The following is a 16,779-nucleotide window of genomic DNA, read 5'->3' on the forward strand; positions in this document are numbered from 1 at the left end:
CCATCCAATGTTGTTGACCAATGCATGTATCCTGAAACAGAGAGAGGAAGGAGAGAGGACTTTGCTTGCTCCCTGCCTCCCACAACAACCTTCAGGAGTCCTCAGAACCTTCAAGCAAACTATATAGCTTTGTGAATATAACTTACATCTTGGGGTTTTCCCAAAAACCTGCCCAAAAGGCCTTGTTTTTCTTACGAATGGAAAGACTATAATTCACATTTCCCTTGTGAATAAAGCAGGGTAGGATGAGGTGTGGAGCCAGATTTGTGGATTTAAAGGGAAAGTGGGGAATTTAAAACAATGCTGTGTACTTTATTTTGATTCTTAAAGAATCCACTCCTTCCCACAGAAGTGATTTTTTTCACTGGTCCTGTTCCATATTTCTTTATCAACTGGAGTGGGTGTTACAATGAGAATTTACCAAGGAAGCCAATTTAATTCCACCCCTTTTCTCTCAATATCATTAACAGTTCCAGACATGCATGCCTGGGATAATGGAATGCCTATAACATGTTAAATATAGCTCTCAGTTGTACAGTATATATGTGGTCTTAAGATCCAGGAAAAGGAGAATTGCAATTATGTGGATGCTTTTGGAACCCTCTGTAACTCGTATGGGGCTTCCCAGGTGGTGTAGTAGTAAAGAATCTGCTTACCAATGCAGGTGACTCAAGAGGTGCAGATTTGATACCAGGGTTAGGAAGATCCCCTGGAGAAGGAAATGGGAACCCACTCCAGTATTCCTGCCTGGGGAATCCCATGGACAGAGCAGCCTGGCAAGCTACAGTCCATGGGGTTGCAAAGAATCAGACACAGCTGTGACTGAGTGCACTCACATGCACACACACACACGTGCACATAACTGGTTTGAGCCAGGATTTGTCTATGACTTCATCTTTAAGGGAGTTAAAAATGGATCACAACTGTAAGAAAGACTAGAGCCCAATCTTGAGTGGGTGTGTCTGGATATAAGGTCTGCTTCAGATTGAGGACATTATGTACCAATTGCCTGTCCTTTCTCTGTTGTGGTTGCAGCCTTTCTTTTTCTTATTTCTGCTTCCCTTTTCAGCTCAACCCTAACAATAGTTTCTCTCTCTCTTGCTCTTCTCTCTCATCTATATATGATCTACCTCAGCTGAAATCCAAGTTCCCCACCATATTAGAATTTAGATGTCTGAGAACTCAGTTAAAGAACAACTATAAAAGGATTATCAAGTAACCTTTGTTGGATTTGGTAAAGAACACTAATTGTAAAGTTCAGAAAGTCTAGCTTTCTGTGTCAATTTTAAATTCTCAGAAGTTTGTAAATATTTTCTTAGTATTAAATAATTAATTTACGATTAAAATGAAAATACTACAATCCTGCCCTTGACAGTAGTGCTTTGAGCTTGTTTTGACAGATGGAGTAATGGATTTTTTCTAATCCATCTCTCTTGTCTAGTTCCTTCTGTGACCAATAGAACTCATTTGGTCAGTAGCCATGGAATTGAGTGATGCTAACCCACCCATATGGCAATTGAACTTGTAATCTTGACTTCATTAACACCCTGCTCCAACCAGCTGAGCTAACAAGCCAGGAAAATCAAATTAGACACTATACAGGGCTCCTGGTTAATTGCATTTTCCTCTTTTGGATTCTTCATTAGAGCTACTTTCACCAATTACCATCTCTAAAAGGTGAGGATTGAGTCTATGTTCATTTTGCTCTTGTTTCATTTATGGAAATTATAGAATGGAGTGTGTGATTTAAGTTCAGGTGGGAAAGACATGGACATATATCAGCAAAATTATGATACTTAGTGTTCTTTGTTGGAGACTGAAGTAGCACATTTCAAATATCCTAAGAGGAATGCTGCTGCATTTGTGGACAAAAAGGGTGATGAAAAGGTTTTGGCAGCTCTAGAAACTATTTTCTGTGTACCGCCTTCCCAATTTCTGAATCTTATTTCTGCCTTAAGTTCCTACCTTACTTCATGCTAGAATATATTTTTGTGCTTTCATCTGAACTCTGGCTTATAGATGAAACTTGACTTCCATTCATGCTTAATGACCGGGCACCCCCAACACTATATCCTGAAGTTTAAATCTATTGTGGCTGGAAACCTGACTTTCTAAGTAGCATGTCCAAATAATAACAATGTGTCCATGATTCTTGGTAATTAATCCAGTGTTCTATTTATTAGGCAACAGTGTGAACAGGACCTAATTCTTTCTTTGCTAAACTGCCAGCAAGGATAATAATAGTTTTGCTAAATTTAATTCATTCTAATAATTAACATTTTGACATGTATGCATTTTTAAACTCCCAAGGCACTTACTAGATTAATGTTTTGTGATGAACCATCATCTCAACAATATTGTGGATGAAATGTTTAAATAGGCTCAATCTTTGAATCCATTGTTGGTATTGTTTTAGGATGTATTGTTTAAGATGTTGATTATGTTGATTTTTGAAGTTCAGAGGAGTTGATGATTATGGGCTCTTTGAATGTCTCAATGCAACCGTTAAGTTGTATTCCTCTGTCAGTTAAGACAATTTAGTAGATAATTTATTAGAATAAAATATAAACTGAATAATATCGCTGATCATTATAAACCATCCTAGTATTCAAGTTGTGGAAGAGGAAAGTTAGTCTCATTTATTACTGGAAATATTAAGCATTATTTTATTGGAGGATAAAATAAAAGTTTATTTATTTTTTTCAATTACATAGAGATCATCCACTTCAACTTCATTATCCACATAGAAAAACAAAAAGAATAAAGGTTTAAAAATGTGCATAGTGAGAGAGGGATCTGCCCAAGCAACTAAGTATCAAGACCAAGGGTAGAACCCAGGTTTTCAGATGTTATGGTCTCAATTGAGCCCCCTCAAAACTGACCTGTTGAAATCCTAATTCCCAGTGTGACTGTATATGTGCCTTTGAGAAGGCAATTAAGGTTAAGTGAGGTCATAAGGGTGGGGCCTTAATCCAATAGGACTAGTGTTCTAATAAGAAGAGACACAGAGATCCATCTCTCTCTCTCTCTCTCTCTCTCTCCCTCTCTCTTCCTCTCTGTGTCTCCACCTAAAGGAAAGGACATGTGAGTATATACTGTGAAGGTGGCCATTGTGAAATCCAGGAAGAGAAGCGTCACAGAAAACTGCACTTACTGCCACCATGATCTTGGACTTCTGAACTCAGTGTGAAAATAAATTTCTATTGTTTAAGTCTCTCACTTCCAGGTATTTTGTTATAGTAGGAAGAACTGACTAATATACCAAGTTTCTGCTCATTGTTGTCTATTATCCCATGCTACTACCTCTGTGGTTAACAAGAAGCGCACATTGCAGCTATGATGCACATTCAATAGCTGTCACAAGAGCTGACCACCTCTTAGGATAGAAAAATTAACTTTAAAATCAAATGATGACAATGATGGAAATGTGTGACAGATACTGGGTCTCTCCTAAGTTTATCTAGTGGCACAGATACTGGCCCAAAGCTGGTGCTAAACTGTCTTGGGTCTCTCTCCTTTTCAACTTTCTTCATTTCATAGGCACTCTCAAAACTAGTCATTTTGTAATTTTATCTGATGGTTCCTTCCATAGCATCTCTGGAAAAGGTAGAGTTATATCACTTTTTCTTGTCCATTTTCCATGCAAAATTCTTGTCAGGTTCCTGACCAGTAACCTGTAAGATCTGGAGTCCAAGGTTAATGGACAATTTGAAAGGGAGGAAAATAACAATTCAGAAAAACTCTTTAAGCATGATATAGATGAAAATTTAAGTTTTTTTTTTTTTTCGCTTTAGAAGAACTAGTGGTATATATTTTATATTTCCGATTTTTTGTAGATAAAATCATGTAAGGCATGAAAATGACACAGTCTTGAATGATGAAATTTTAGCAATATTTCCTGAATAATCTCATTTGGTGAATGAAATACCTTTTTTCCCCCCCAATACTTGCATAAAATCAACCCTTGATTTAAGATCTTATTTAGGAATAAAGTTTCTAAATTACAGTAAGACCAAAAACTCTAATCTCACATTCTATGCTCACCACTGCTCCTAAAGTTTAGTTTAGGTACAAAATTTCTAATGAGCGTTATAATATGATTTCATTCAAATTACATTAGGAAAGCTACAAAAATATGATAAATTTATTTGATTTGTATTTGGGTCACAAAGAATACATGACCTTCTCAGTTTCCTTTCAGCTGTGAAGAAATCAAATGCAATGTTTTCTTTAATTTCACTTGCAGTTTCAGTTGGGGTTATCTAAGGGTCTATTACCTCCAACAGAGACATTGTCACAGTAAAGGATATCGGAACCAATGAAGGAAAATACCCAAAGACATCTGATGGCAAAGATACATGTGGTGTTTATCAGTAAGTTAGTGATGCTTAATTAATTACATTTTTAATTTCATAAGAACTCTTACTGAAACTATTAGTGAAAATTGGTTGTATATACTCTTATGGGTGCTATTAAGGAGATCATTTCTGAGTGTTCATTGGAAGGACTGATGTTGAAGTTGAAACTCCAATACTTTGGCCACCTGATACGAAGAGCTGACTCATTTGAAAAGACCGTGATGCTGGGAAAGACTCAAGACAGGAGGAGAAGGGGACAACAGGGGATAAGATGGTTGGATGGCATCACTGACTCAATGGACATGAGTTTCGGTAAACTCCAGGAGTTGGTGATAAACAGGGAGGCCTGGAGTTCTGCGGTCCATGGGGTCACAAAGAGTTGGACATGACTGAGCGACTGACTTGAACTGAACAAGCTCTCATTTCTATTCCCTTACTGCTGCTGCTGCTGCGTCGCTTCAGTTATGTCCAACCCTGTGCAACCCCATAGATGGCAGCCCACCAGGTTCCCCCATCCCTGGGATTCTCCAGGCAAGAACACTGAAGTGGGTTGCCATTTCCTTCTCCAATGCATGAAAGTGGAAAGTGAAAGTGAAGCCTCTCAGTCGTGTCCGACTCTCAACGACCCCATGGACTTCAGCCTACCAGGCTCCTCCATCCATGGGATTTTCCAGGCAAGAATACTGGAGTGGGGTGCCATTGCCTTCTCCATTCCCTTACTAGCACCTCTATATGGCATTTAATCCTGCACAGGGAATGTAACTATATAATATAGGATGTAAAGGATTTGTTCTTTCCTTTTTATTTGGCCTGGGTCTTCATAGTAATACAGATGACCCACATCTGCACACTGAAGCAATGGTTAACAAATATAAAGGAGTAGTGATTTCAAAATCCTTACCATGCTTTACAGGACTCTGCCTCAAGGACCCTTCTTTCCCCACATTTCTTCTTGCTCAGTACTATCTAATCATACAGATTATTTTAGTTTCTGGAAGACACCAAACATATTTCTAACCTGGTCTTTTTAGTTTTTCTCTACCTGAAATGCTCTTCCATTAGAACTTTGCAGAGATATCTTTTTGTCTGTCAGACCTTAGCTCAAATGATACCTCTTCAGGAAGGTCTTTGCTCATCTTCCATATCTAAACAAACAATGCATCTTCCTTTCACAACCAGTTTAGCTTCATTGCCAATATTTTTTTCAAAGCGTTTATTACTATTTGTAGTTATCAGTCTTCCATATTTAAAGAAACTTATGCATATTATTATTGTATCCCAAATAACTAGAGTAGAGCATTGTATTTATTAGACCGTCAATAAGTGTTACATAAATTGAATAATTACATGCCATTGTTGTTGTTGTTTAGTTGCTCAGTTATATCTGACTCTTTTGCAACCCCATGGACTGTAGCCCTTCCCCCTGCCCCAGGCTCCTCTGTCCATGGGATTTCCTAGGCAAGAATATTGGAGTGGGTTGCCATTTCCTTTTCCAGGGGAACCTTCCCAACCCAGGGATTGACCTGAGTCTTCCAAACTGTAGATGGATTCTTTACCACTGAGTCACCAGTGAAGCCCTGCATGTCCATACATAGGAAATATTAGAAAGTGTGTTCAGTTCAGTTCGGTTCAGTCACTCAGTTGTATCCTACTCTTTGCAACCCCATGGACCACGGCACTCCAGGCCTCCCTGTCCATCACCGACTCCCAGAGTCCACCCAAACCTGTGTCCACTGAGTCGGTGATGCCATCCAACCATCTCATCCTCTGTCGTCCCCCTTCTCCTCCTGCCCTCAATCTTTCCCAGCATCAGGATCTTTTCAACTGAGTCAACTCTTCGCATAGGGGGCCAAAGTATTGGAGTTTCAGCTTCAACATCAGTCCTACCAACGAACACTCAGGACTGATCTCCTTTAGGATGGACTGGTTGGATCTCCTTGTAGTCCAAGGGACTCTCAAGAGTCTTCTCCAAAACCACAGTTCAAAAGCATCAATTCTTTGGTGCTCAGCTTTCTTTATAGGCCAACTCTCACATCCATACATGACTACTGGAAAAAAATAGCCTTGACTAGACGGACCTTTGTTGGCAAAGTAATGTCTCTGCTTTTTAATATACTGTCTAGGTTGGTCATAACTTTCCTTCCAAGGAGTAAGCATCTTTTAATTTCATGGCTGCAATCACCATCTGCAGTGATTTTGGAGCCCCCCAAAATAAAGTCTGACACTGCTTCCACTGTTTTCCCATCTACTTCCCGTGAAATGGTGGGACCAGATGCCATAATCTTAGTTTCTGAATGTTGAGCTTTAAGCCAACATTTTCACTCTCCTCTTTCACTTTCATCAAGAGGCTCTTAAGCTCCTCTTCACTTTCTGCCATAAGGGTGGTGTCATCTGCATTTCTGAAGTTATTGATATTTCTCCCAGCAATCTGATTTCAGCTTGTGCTTCTTTCAGACCAGCATTTCTCTTGATGTACTCTGCATATAAGTTAAATAGCAGGGTGACAATATAGTTTATTCATTAATGAAATAATTACTTAATGCTTGCTGTGTACCAGATACTTAGCCAGAAACTGGAATTTTGGGGTAAGAAATACACACAGTTCCTTCTCTCAGTGAGATCACAGATAGTAGAAGAGAGAGGAAGTAACAAGTAAGTAGGAATAAATGTATAATTACAAAGTGGATGATTCCATTAATAACTGAGCTGGTTTGGGTATTATGGAATGAAGCTGGAAACAACTGAAGGATGTCAGGAAGAGCTCTCTAATGAGGTGAAATTTAATCCAAAATTAGAAACATAAGAAGAAAAAAGTAGTTGCTGTCATAGTGTGGCCTGAGACAAATACCATTTCTTACTCCAGTTCTTTCTTTTCAGTGTATAAACACATTAAAAACCACTTTTGAAACCAACCACTGGTATCATAATGGTCTTGCTACAGCTGATGTGTTTTCTTCTCACCACTTCTCTTTAGAATCAAATGCCAAGTGGAGTATCCGTTTTCTAGCAGTCTGTCAGGATAAGTTGCTCACTGGAAACTGGGATCAATTCTAAATCTGACAACATAGTGGAATGTTCAGTTAACATTAAAGTGCCTTTTAGAGAGCACAAGGGAGCTCTGAATAGGCTAATCACTTTTTCCAGAAGGCACCTGCGATTTCGCTAATTTGCCTCTGAGGAAGTCCATGAAGAGCGAAAGAAGAACATAAGGCACTCAGTAGCTGAAGTAGGTAAACTGCTGTTATGCCTTTGTTTTCTCTTTATTCATCATTTTGCGAGAGGAGCTATAAATTGGTCAGTAACAAGGATGCTTGAAATGTTTTGTTATATTTTTTTTGTTGGAGTCTGTGGGGTCTTGGGTCATATATCTATATGTGCAAAGATTATTTGGATACAGTGATGCTCCAGAATGAAGCATAAATATGTAGTATGCTAGAAAATTTTCAAGTCTGAAAAGTTTTTGTGCTAAAAGCCCTGCTTGTTTCAACAGAATTCTGTGATAAATACTTAGTACACTTGCCAGGGGTGTCCTAAAGTAAATACGAGGGAAAATGCTCAGAGTACCTCTAAAGCAGAAACTAAAAAATCTCAGTTCTGATGATAACATAAATCCAAACCAAACCAAAAAATCCATTATAATGTGTACACAAACACACACACAAATGCCCACACAGAAACACAAACATGCACACTTTTACATGTGTGTGTGCTTATAAAACAACTCATAAAAGTTCAGTTCAGTTGCTAGGTCATGTCCAACTCTTTGCGACCCCATGAAACACAGCACGCCAGTCCTCCCTGTCCATCACCAATTCCCGGGATCCACCCAAACCCATGTCCATTGAGTCTGTGATGCCGTCCAACCATCTCATCCTCTGTCGTCCCCTTCTCCTCCTGCCTTCAATCTTTCCCAGCATCAGGGTCTTTTCAAATGAGTCAGCTCTTCATATCAGGTGGCCAAAGTACTGGAGTTTCAGCTTCAGCATCAGTCCTTCCAATCAATACTCAGGACTGATTTCCTTCAGGATGGACTGGTTGGATCTCCTTGCAGTCCAAGGGACTCTCAAGAGGCTTCCCCAACACCACAGTTCAAAAGCATCAATTCTTCGGTGCTCAGCTTTCTTCACAGTCCAACTCTCACATCCATACATGACCACTGGAAAAACCATAGCCTTGACTAGACAGATCTTTGTTGACAAAGTAATGTCTCTGCTTTTCAATATGCTGTCTAGGTTGGTCATAACTTTCCTTCCAAGGACTTTGGAGCTGAGGAAAATAAGATCAGCCACTGTTTCCCCACTTGTAAAAGACTTTTGGACAAATAACTTTCAATTTTCATATCATTTGACTGAATAAACAATTTATTTCTGGGAATATGGATTCTTAGACAGTAATTCAAAGATGAAAAAGTTATATTCATCAAGATATCCACTTCATCCTCATGTATAATAACAAAATTTGGCAGCTATCCAAATTGCCAACAATTGAAAATGTAAATTTTATTGACTTTGTTCAGTGTATATTTTGCCAGCCATAAAATAAAATTGTTGAGAATATAAAGCAAAATTTTAAAAATATTTAAACTAAAATGTTAAGTGATGAGAAAGAGAGAATGATAAGATTTTCCAATTCCTCAAAAGTCACTGTTCAATAATTGTCCCACAGAGGCATCATATACAGCATATCCAGGGCCACATTTCCACCTCAAAATTGCTCTCGTTTCTGTATTTCTTGTTTTGTTGAACTTTATCACTATAAACAACAAACTGAGAATCTAGACACTTGGGGTTTAACTTTGAGGTTTCCTTCTCTGACAACAGCTACTATCTCCATTCTCCATTTCTGGAACCTGTCCCCTATAGTCTAGTCCTCACCACTCTGACTTGCCAACTTCTGTCCACCTCCAAGTTCTCCCTTATGTAACAAATATATTCTACTAAAACTGAAGAGCAATCATGTCAGTTATCTTCTTAGAAGTATTGATGGCTCTGTACTATAAAAACTCTCTCATGAGATAAATGATGAAAACATGAACTTGTATATTTTTCCTCCAGATGTCAAGTGAAAAATTTAAGATTGGAAAGAGAGTTTGGGTCTTTTGGTAACAATAATAATGGGTTTATTAAATTAGGATCAGTTGTGATATTGAAGGCATAGGGCAGAACTGCCTGTGTAGAAGCTTTGACAGCCTAGTCCATGTAATCTCATTTTTTAAAATGGGAGTTACAGAATCTAATATATGGGTGAATATATTTGAATGCACATAAAGGTATCAGAGAAGGCAATGGCACCCCACTCTAGCACTCTTGCCTGAAAAATCCCATGGGTGGAGGAGCCTGGTAGGCTGTGGTCCACCGGGTCGCTAAGAGTCGGACATGACTGAGCGACTTCACTTTCACTTTTCACTTTCATGCATTGGAGAAGAAAATGGCAACCCACTCCAGTGTTCTTGCCTGGAGAATACCAGGGATGGGGGAGCCTGGTGGGCTGCTGTCTATGGGGTCGCACAGAATTGGACACGACTGAAGTGACTTAACAGCAGTAGCAGTAGAGATAGGTATGAGAACATACATACAAGTTTATTAACAAAGATGTAGGGAAAATTGTTTTTAAATTTGTATACCTAATTATTGAGTCAATAGTTATGATAAACTGTTAAGATTTATTATTATTGTTGTTATTACTATTATTTATTTAACAAATATTTTAAATAAATAGAGCCAAGCATTTAAGAAAACACATAGAGTACTGGTGACATTATGTTACTGAATTAAGTTTGAGTGGCAAGAGAAATGTTTACTTACATTGCATATTAGCCAGTTCAATTCTCTGGACCAGAAATTATAAAAGGATTTAGGGCAAATGCTCTGTACAGAATAGACAATGTACATTTGGCTGGACTGTAATTTAAATTATAGTGATTTGTTTCTTAAACACCTAGTAGTTGCCAGAGTAGGACAGTTAATAACTTAAAAATTTTTTTTAATTGGTATTAATCTGTGACCTATTTTAAAGTAAAGGATAATTTCAAACATGTTGCATTTCCTTATTTTTAACATAAGAGACAAAGTCTTGAGAGACTTTGCTTGCTCAGCAATAGGCAGAAGGGGCTGGGTGTGGAAGCTTGTGAATTGAGGCAAACAAGATAATCTCAACAACCTTCAATCCTCCTTGAGAGTGACAGAAAGAGTAAAAGACTCTTTAGATTCTACCTAAATTCACATAAACAGAGCTTGAACATCTGCTCCTAGGGAGGCTACAAGCAAAAATTGATTGGGTGCACAGTTATCATTTGAATCTGCATAAGGATTAAAACATTTAATCAATAGGTATTGAATAAGTAATTTGCACATGGTCTGCTAAAGGAGAAATATGTTGCTGGCATATTCTTTTAGAAAGGTTAAGTATTGTCTTTCTCAACCACTTTCAAGAACAATTAAAATTTTAATTAACAAAATCCTACTCTATTTGGCAAGAATTTTAAGCATTCTTTTAGGAAAACTGTTCCATTTACCATTTATTGCTGGGCCTGTTTGGCAAGCACCAGGGAGAAAAGAAGCAGAAAATCAAATTGCTTTCAGAAAGATGCATCATTCTACTTTTCTTGATTCTTTACACTAGAATTTTTCTTTTGCTTCAATTATTTTTGTTCTTTTGATGACCTAAAATATACAGTATGGGGTATTGAGTATAAATGCATAATTAATATGAAATAAATTTTAATTATGATTTTCATTTCATGGTTGATATAATTCTGTGTTTTGCTCAAGTTCTACATATTATATTATTTTTTTTCTACCTCTTGATATTTTTTAACAAGACTGATAGGAATGAACTAAAAGAAGAAATTAGTAAGCAAGGAATAATTGTATAGAGCTGGAAATATGCAGAGTTAAATTTGGTGACTCCATAATACATAATTCACAAATCTAAATATTTGTTTATCTAAAGATTTCTCAACACCCACCAACCATATAATTTCTAATTTTTTTTTTATTTTTTTTAAATTTTATTTTATTTTTAAACTTTACATAACTGTATTAGATTTGCCAAATATCAAAATGAATCTGCCACAGGTATACATGTGTTCCCCATCCTGAGCCCTCCTCCCTCCTCCCTCCCCATTCCATCCCTCTGGGTCGTCCCAGTGCACCAGCCCCAAGCATCCAGTATCGTGCATCGAACCTGGACTGGCAACTCGTTTCATACATGATATTTTACATGTTTCAATGCCATTCTCCCAAATCTTCCCACCCTCTCCCTTTCCCACAGAGTCCATAAGACTGTTCTATACATCAGTGTCTCTTTTGCTGTCTCGTACACAGGGTTATTGTTACCATCTTTCTAAATTCCATATATATGCGTTAGTATACTGTATTGGTGTTTTTCTTTGTGGCTTACTTCACTCTGTATAATAGGCTCCAGTTTCATCTACCTCATTAGAACTGATTCAAATGTATTCTTTTTAATGGCTGAGTAATACTCCATTGTGTATATGTACCACTGCTTTCTTATCCATTCATCTGCTGAAGGACATCTAGGTTGCTTTCATGTCCTGGCTATTATAAACAGTGCTGCGATGAACATTGGGGTACTCGTGTCTCTTTCCCTTCTGGTTTTCTCAGTGTGTATGCCCAGCAGTGGGATTGCTGGATCATAAGGCATGTTTATTTCCAGTTTTTTAAGGAATCTCCACACTGTTCTCCATAGTGGCTGTACTAGTTTGCATTCCCACCAACAGTGTAAGAGGGTTCCCTTTTCTCCACACCCTCTCCAGCATTTATTACTTGTAGACTTTTGGATCGCAGCCATTCTGACTGGTGTGAAATGGTACCTCATAGTGGTTTTGATTTGCATTTCTCTGATAATGAGTGATGTTGAGCATCTTTTCATGTGTTTGTTAGCCATCTGTATGTCTTCTTTGGAGAAATGTCTATTTAGTTCTTTGGCCCATTTTTTGATTGGGTCATTTATTTTTCTGGAGTTGAGCTGTAGGATTTGCTTGTATATTCTCGAGATTAGTTGTTTGTCAGTTGCTTCATTTGCTATTATCTTCTCCCATTCTGAAGGCTGTCTTTTCACCTTGCTGATAGTTTCTTTTGATGTGCAGAAGCTTTTAAGGTTAATTAGGTCCCATTTGTTTATTTTTGCTTTTATTTCCAATATTCTGGGAGGTGGGTCATAGAGGATCCTGCTGTGATGTATGTCAGAGAGTGTTTTGCCTATGTTCTCCTCTAGGAGTTTTACAGTTTCTGGTCTTACGTTTAGATCTTTAATCCATTTTGAGTTTATTTTTGTGTATGGTGTTAGAAAGTGTTCTAGTTTCATTCTTTTACAAGTGGTTGACCAGAGTTCCCAGCACCACTTGTTAAAGAGATTGTCTTTAATCCATTGTATATTCTTGCCTCCTTTGTCGAAGATAAGGTGTCCATATGTGCGTGGATTTATCTCTGGGCTTTCTATTTTGTTCCATTGATCTATATTTCTGTCTTTGTGCCAGTACCATACTGTCTTGATAACTGTGGCTTTGTAGTAGAGCCTGAAGTCAGGTAGGTTGATTCCTCCAGTTCCATTCTTCTTTCTCAAGATCGCTTTGGCTATTCGAGGTTTTTTGTTTTTCCATACAAATTGTGAAATTATTTGTTCTAGCTCTGTGAAGAATGCTGTTGGTAGCTTGATAGGGATTGCATTGAATCTATAGATTGCTTTGGATAGTATACTCATTTTCACTACATTGATTCTTCCAATCCATGAACATGGTATATTTCTCCATCTGTTAGTGTCCTCTTTGATTTCTTTCACCAGTGTTTTATAGTTTTCTATATATAGGTCTTTAGATTCTTTAGGTAGATATATTCCTAAGTATTTTATTCTTTCCGTTGCAATGGTGAATGGAATTGTTTCCTTAATTTCTCTTTCTGTTTTCTCATTATTAGTGTATAGGAATGCAAGGGATTTCTGTGTGTTGATTTTATATCCTGCAACTTTACTATAGTCATTGATTAGTTCTAGTAATTTTCTGGTGGAGTCTTTAGGGTTTTCTATGTAGAGGATCATGTCATCTGCAAACAGTGAGAGCTTTACTTCTTCTTTTCCAATTTGGATTCCTTTTATTTCTTTTTCTGTTCTGATTGCTGTGGCCAAAACTTCCAAAACTATGTTGAATAGTAATGGTGAAAGTGGGCACCCTTGTCTTGTTCCTGACTTTAGAGGAAATGCTTTCAATTTTTCACCATTGAGGATAATGTTTGCTGTGGGTTTGTCATATATAGCTTTGATTATGTTGAGGTATGTTCCTTCTATTCCTGCTTTCTGGAGAGTTTTGATCATAAATGGATGTTGAATTTTGTCAAAGGCTTTCTCTGCATCTATTGAGATAATCATATGGCTTTTATTTTTCAATTTGTTAATGTGGTGTATTACATTGATTGATTTGCGGATATTGAAGAATCCTTGCATCCCTGGGATAAAGCCCACTTGGTCATGGTGTATGATCTTTTTAATGTGTTGTTGGATTCTGATTGCTAGAATTTTGTTAAGGATTTTTGCATCTATGTTCATCAGTGATATTGGCCTGTAGTTTTCTTTTTTTGTGGGATCTTTGTCAGGTTTTGGTATTAGGGTGATGGTGGCCTCATAGAATGAGTTTGGAAGTTTACCATCCTCTGCAATTTTCTGGAAGAGTTTGAGCAGGATAGGTGTTAGCTCTTCTCTAAATTTTTGGTAGAATTCAGCTGTGAAGCCGTCTGGACCTGGGCTTTTGTTTGCTGGAAGATTTTTGATTACAGTTTCAATTTCTGTGCTTGTGATGGGTCTGTTAAGATTTTCTATTTCTTCCTGGTCGAGTTTTGGAAAGTTGTACTTTTCTAAGAATTTGTCCATTTCTTCCTCGTTGTCCATTTTATTGGCATATAATTGTTGATAGTAGTCTCTTATGATCCTTTGTATTTCTGTGTTGTCTGTTGTGATCTCTCCATTTTCATTTCTAATTTTATTGATTTGATTTTTCTCCCTTTGTTTCTTGATGAGTCTGGCTAATGGTTTGTCAATTTTATTTATCCTTTCAAAGAACCAGCTTTTGGTTTTGTTGATTTTTGCTATGCTCTCTTTTGTTTCTTTTGCATTTATTTCTGCTCTAATTTTTAAGATTTCTTTCCTTCTACTAACCCTAGGGTTCTTCATTTCTTCCTTTTCTAGTTGCTTTAGGTGTAGAGTTAGGTTATTTATTTGACTTTTTTCTTGTTTCTTGAGGTGTGCCTGTATTGCTATGAACTTTCCCCTTAGGACTGCTTTTACCGTGTCCCACAGGTTTTGGGTTGTTGTGTTTTCATTTTCATTCGTTTCTATGCAAATTTTGATTTCTTTTTTGATTTCTTCTGTGATTTGTTGGTTATTCAGCAGTGTGTTGTTCAGCCTCCATATGTTGGATTTTTTAATAGTTTTTCTCCTGTAATTGAGATCTAATCTTACTGCATTGTGGTCAGAAAAGATGCTTGGAATGATTTCTATTTTTTTGAATTTACCAAGGCTAGCTTTATGGCCCAGGATGTGATCTATCCTGGAGAAGGTTCCATGTGTGCTTGAGAAGAAGGTGAAATTCATTGTTTTGGGATGAAATGTCCTATAGACATCAATTAGGTCTAACTGGTCTATTGTATCGTTTAAAGTTTGTGTTTCCTTGTTAATTTTCTGTTTAGTTGATCTATCCATAGGTGTGAGTGGGGTATTAAAGTCTCCCACTATTATTGTGTTATTGTTAATTTCTTCTTTCATACTTGTTAGCATTTGTCTTACATACTGCGGTGCTCCCGTGTTGGGTGCATATATATTTATAATTGTTATATCTTCTTCTTGGATTGATCCTTTGATCATTATGTAGTGACCATCTTTGTCTCTTTTCACAGTCTTTGTTTTAAAGTCTATTTTATCTGATACGAGTATTGCTACTCCTGCTTTCTTTTGGTCCCTATTTGCATGGAAAATCTTTTTCCAGCCCTTCACTTTCAGTCTGTATGTGTCCCCTGTTTTGAGGTGGGTCTCTTGTAGACAACATATGCAGGGGTCTTGTTTTTGTATCCATTCAGCCAGTCTTTGTCTTTTGGTTGGGGCATTCAACCCATTTACGTTTAAGGTAATTACTGATAAGTATGACCCTGTTGCCATTTACTTTATTGTTTTGGGTTCGAATTTATACACAATTTTTGTGTTTCCTGTCTAGAGAATATCCTTTAGTATTTGTTGGAGAGCTGGTTTGGTGGTGCAGAATTCTCTCAGCTTTTGCTTGTCTGAAAAGCTTTTGATTTCTCCTTCATACTTGAATGAGATCCTTGCTGGGTACAATAATCTGGGCTGTAGGTTATTTTCTTTCATCATTTTAAGTATGTCTTGCCATTCCCTCCTGGCTTGAAGAGTTTCTATTGAAAGATCAGCTGTTATCCTTATGGGAATTCCCTTGTGTGTTATTTGTTGTTTTTCCCTTGCTTCTTTTAATATTTGTTCTTTGTGTTTGATCTTTGTTAATTTGATTAATATGTGTCTTGGGGTGTTTCGCCTTGGGTTTATCCTGTTTGGGACTCTCTGGGTTTCTTGGACTTGGGTGATTATTTCCTTCCCCATTTTAGGGAAGTTTTCAACTATTATCTCCTCAAGTATTTTCTCATGGTCTTTCTTTTTGTCTTCTTCTTCTGGGATCCCTATGATTTGAATGTTGTAGCGTTTAATATTGTCCTGGAGGTCTCTGAGATTGTCCTCATTTCTTTTAATTCGTTTTTCTTTTATCCTCTCTGATTCATTTATTTCTACCATTCTATCTTCTAATTCACTAATCCTATCTTCTGCCTCTGTTATTCTACTATTTGTTGCCTCCAGAGTGTTTTTAATTTCACTTATTGCATTATTCATTATATATTGACTCTTTTTTATTTCTTCTAAGTCCTTGTTAAACCTTTCTTGCATCTTCTCAATCCTTGCCTCCAGGCTATTTATCTGTGATTCCATTTTAATTTCAAGATTTTGGATCAATTTCACTATCATTATTCGGAATTCTTTATCAGGTAGATTCCCTATCTCTTCCTCTTTTGTTTGGTTTGGTGGGCATTTATCCTGTTCCTTTATCTGCTGGGTATTCCTCTGTCTCTTCATCTTGTTTAAGTTGCTGAGTTTGGGGTGTCCTTTCTGTATTCTGGCAGTTTGTGGAGTTCTCTTTATTGTGGCGTTTCCTCGCTGTGTGTGGGTTTGTACAGGTGGCTTGTCAAGGTTTCCTGGTTAGGGAAGCTTGTGTCAATGTTCTGGTGGATGGAGCTGTATTTCTTCTCTCTGGAGTGTAATGAAATGTCCAGTAATGAGTTATGAGATGTCTATGGTTTTGGGGTGACTTTGGGCAGCCTGTATCTTGAAGCTCAGGGCTGTGTTCCTTTGTTGC

This window comes from Bubalus kerabau, chromosome 2, assembly GCF_029407905.1.
Source record: "Bubalus kerabau isolate K-KA32 ecotype Philippines breed swamp buffalo chromosome 2, PCC_UOA_SB_1v2, whole genome shotgun sequence".
Lineage (NCBI taxonomy): Eukaryota > Metazoa > Chordata > Mammalia > Artiodactyla > Bovidae > Bubalus > Bubalus kerabau.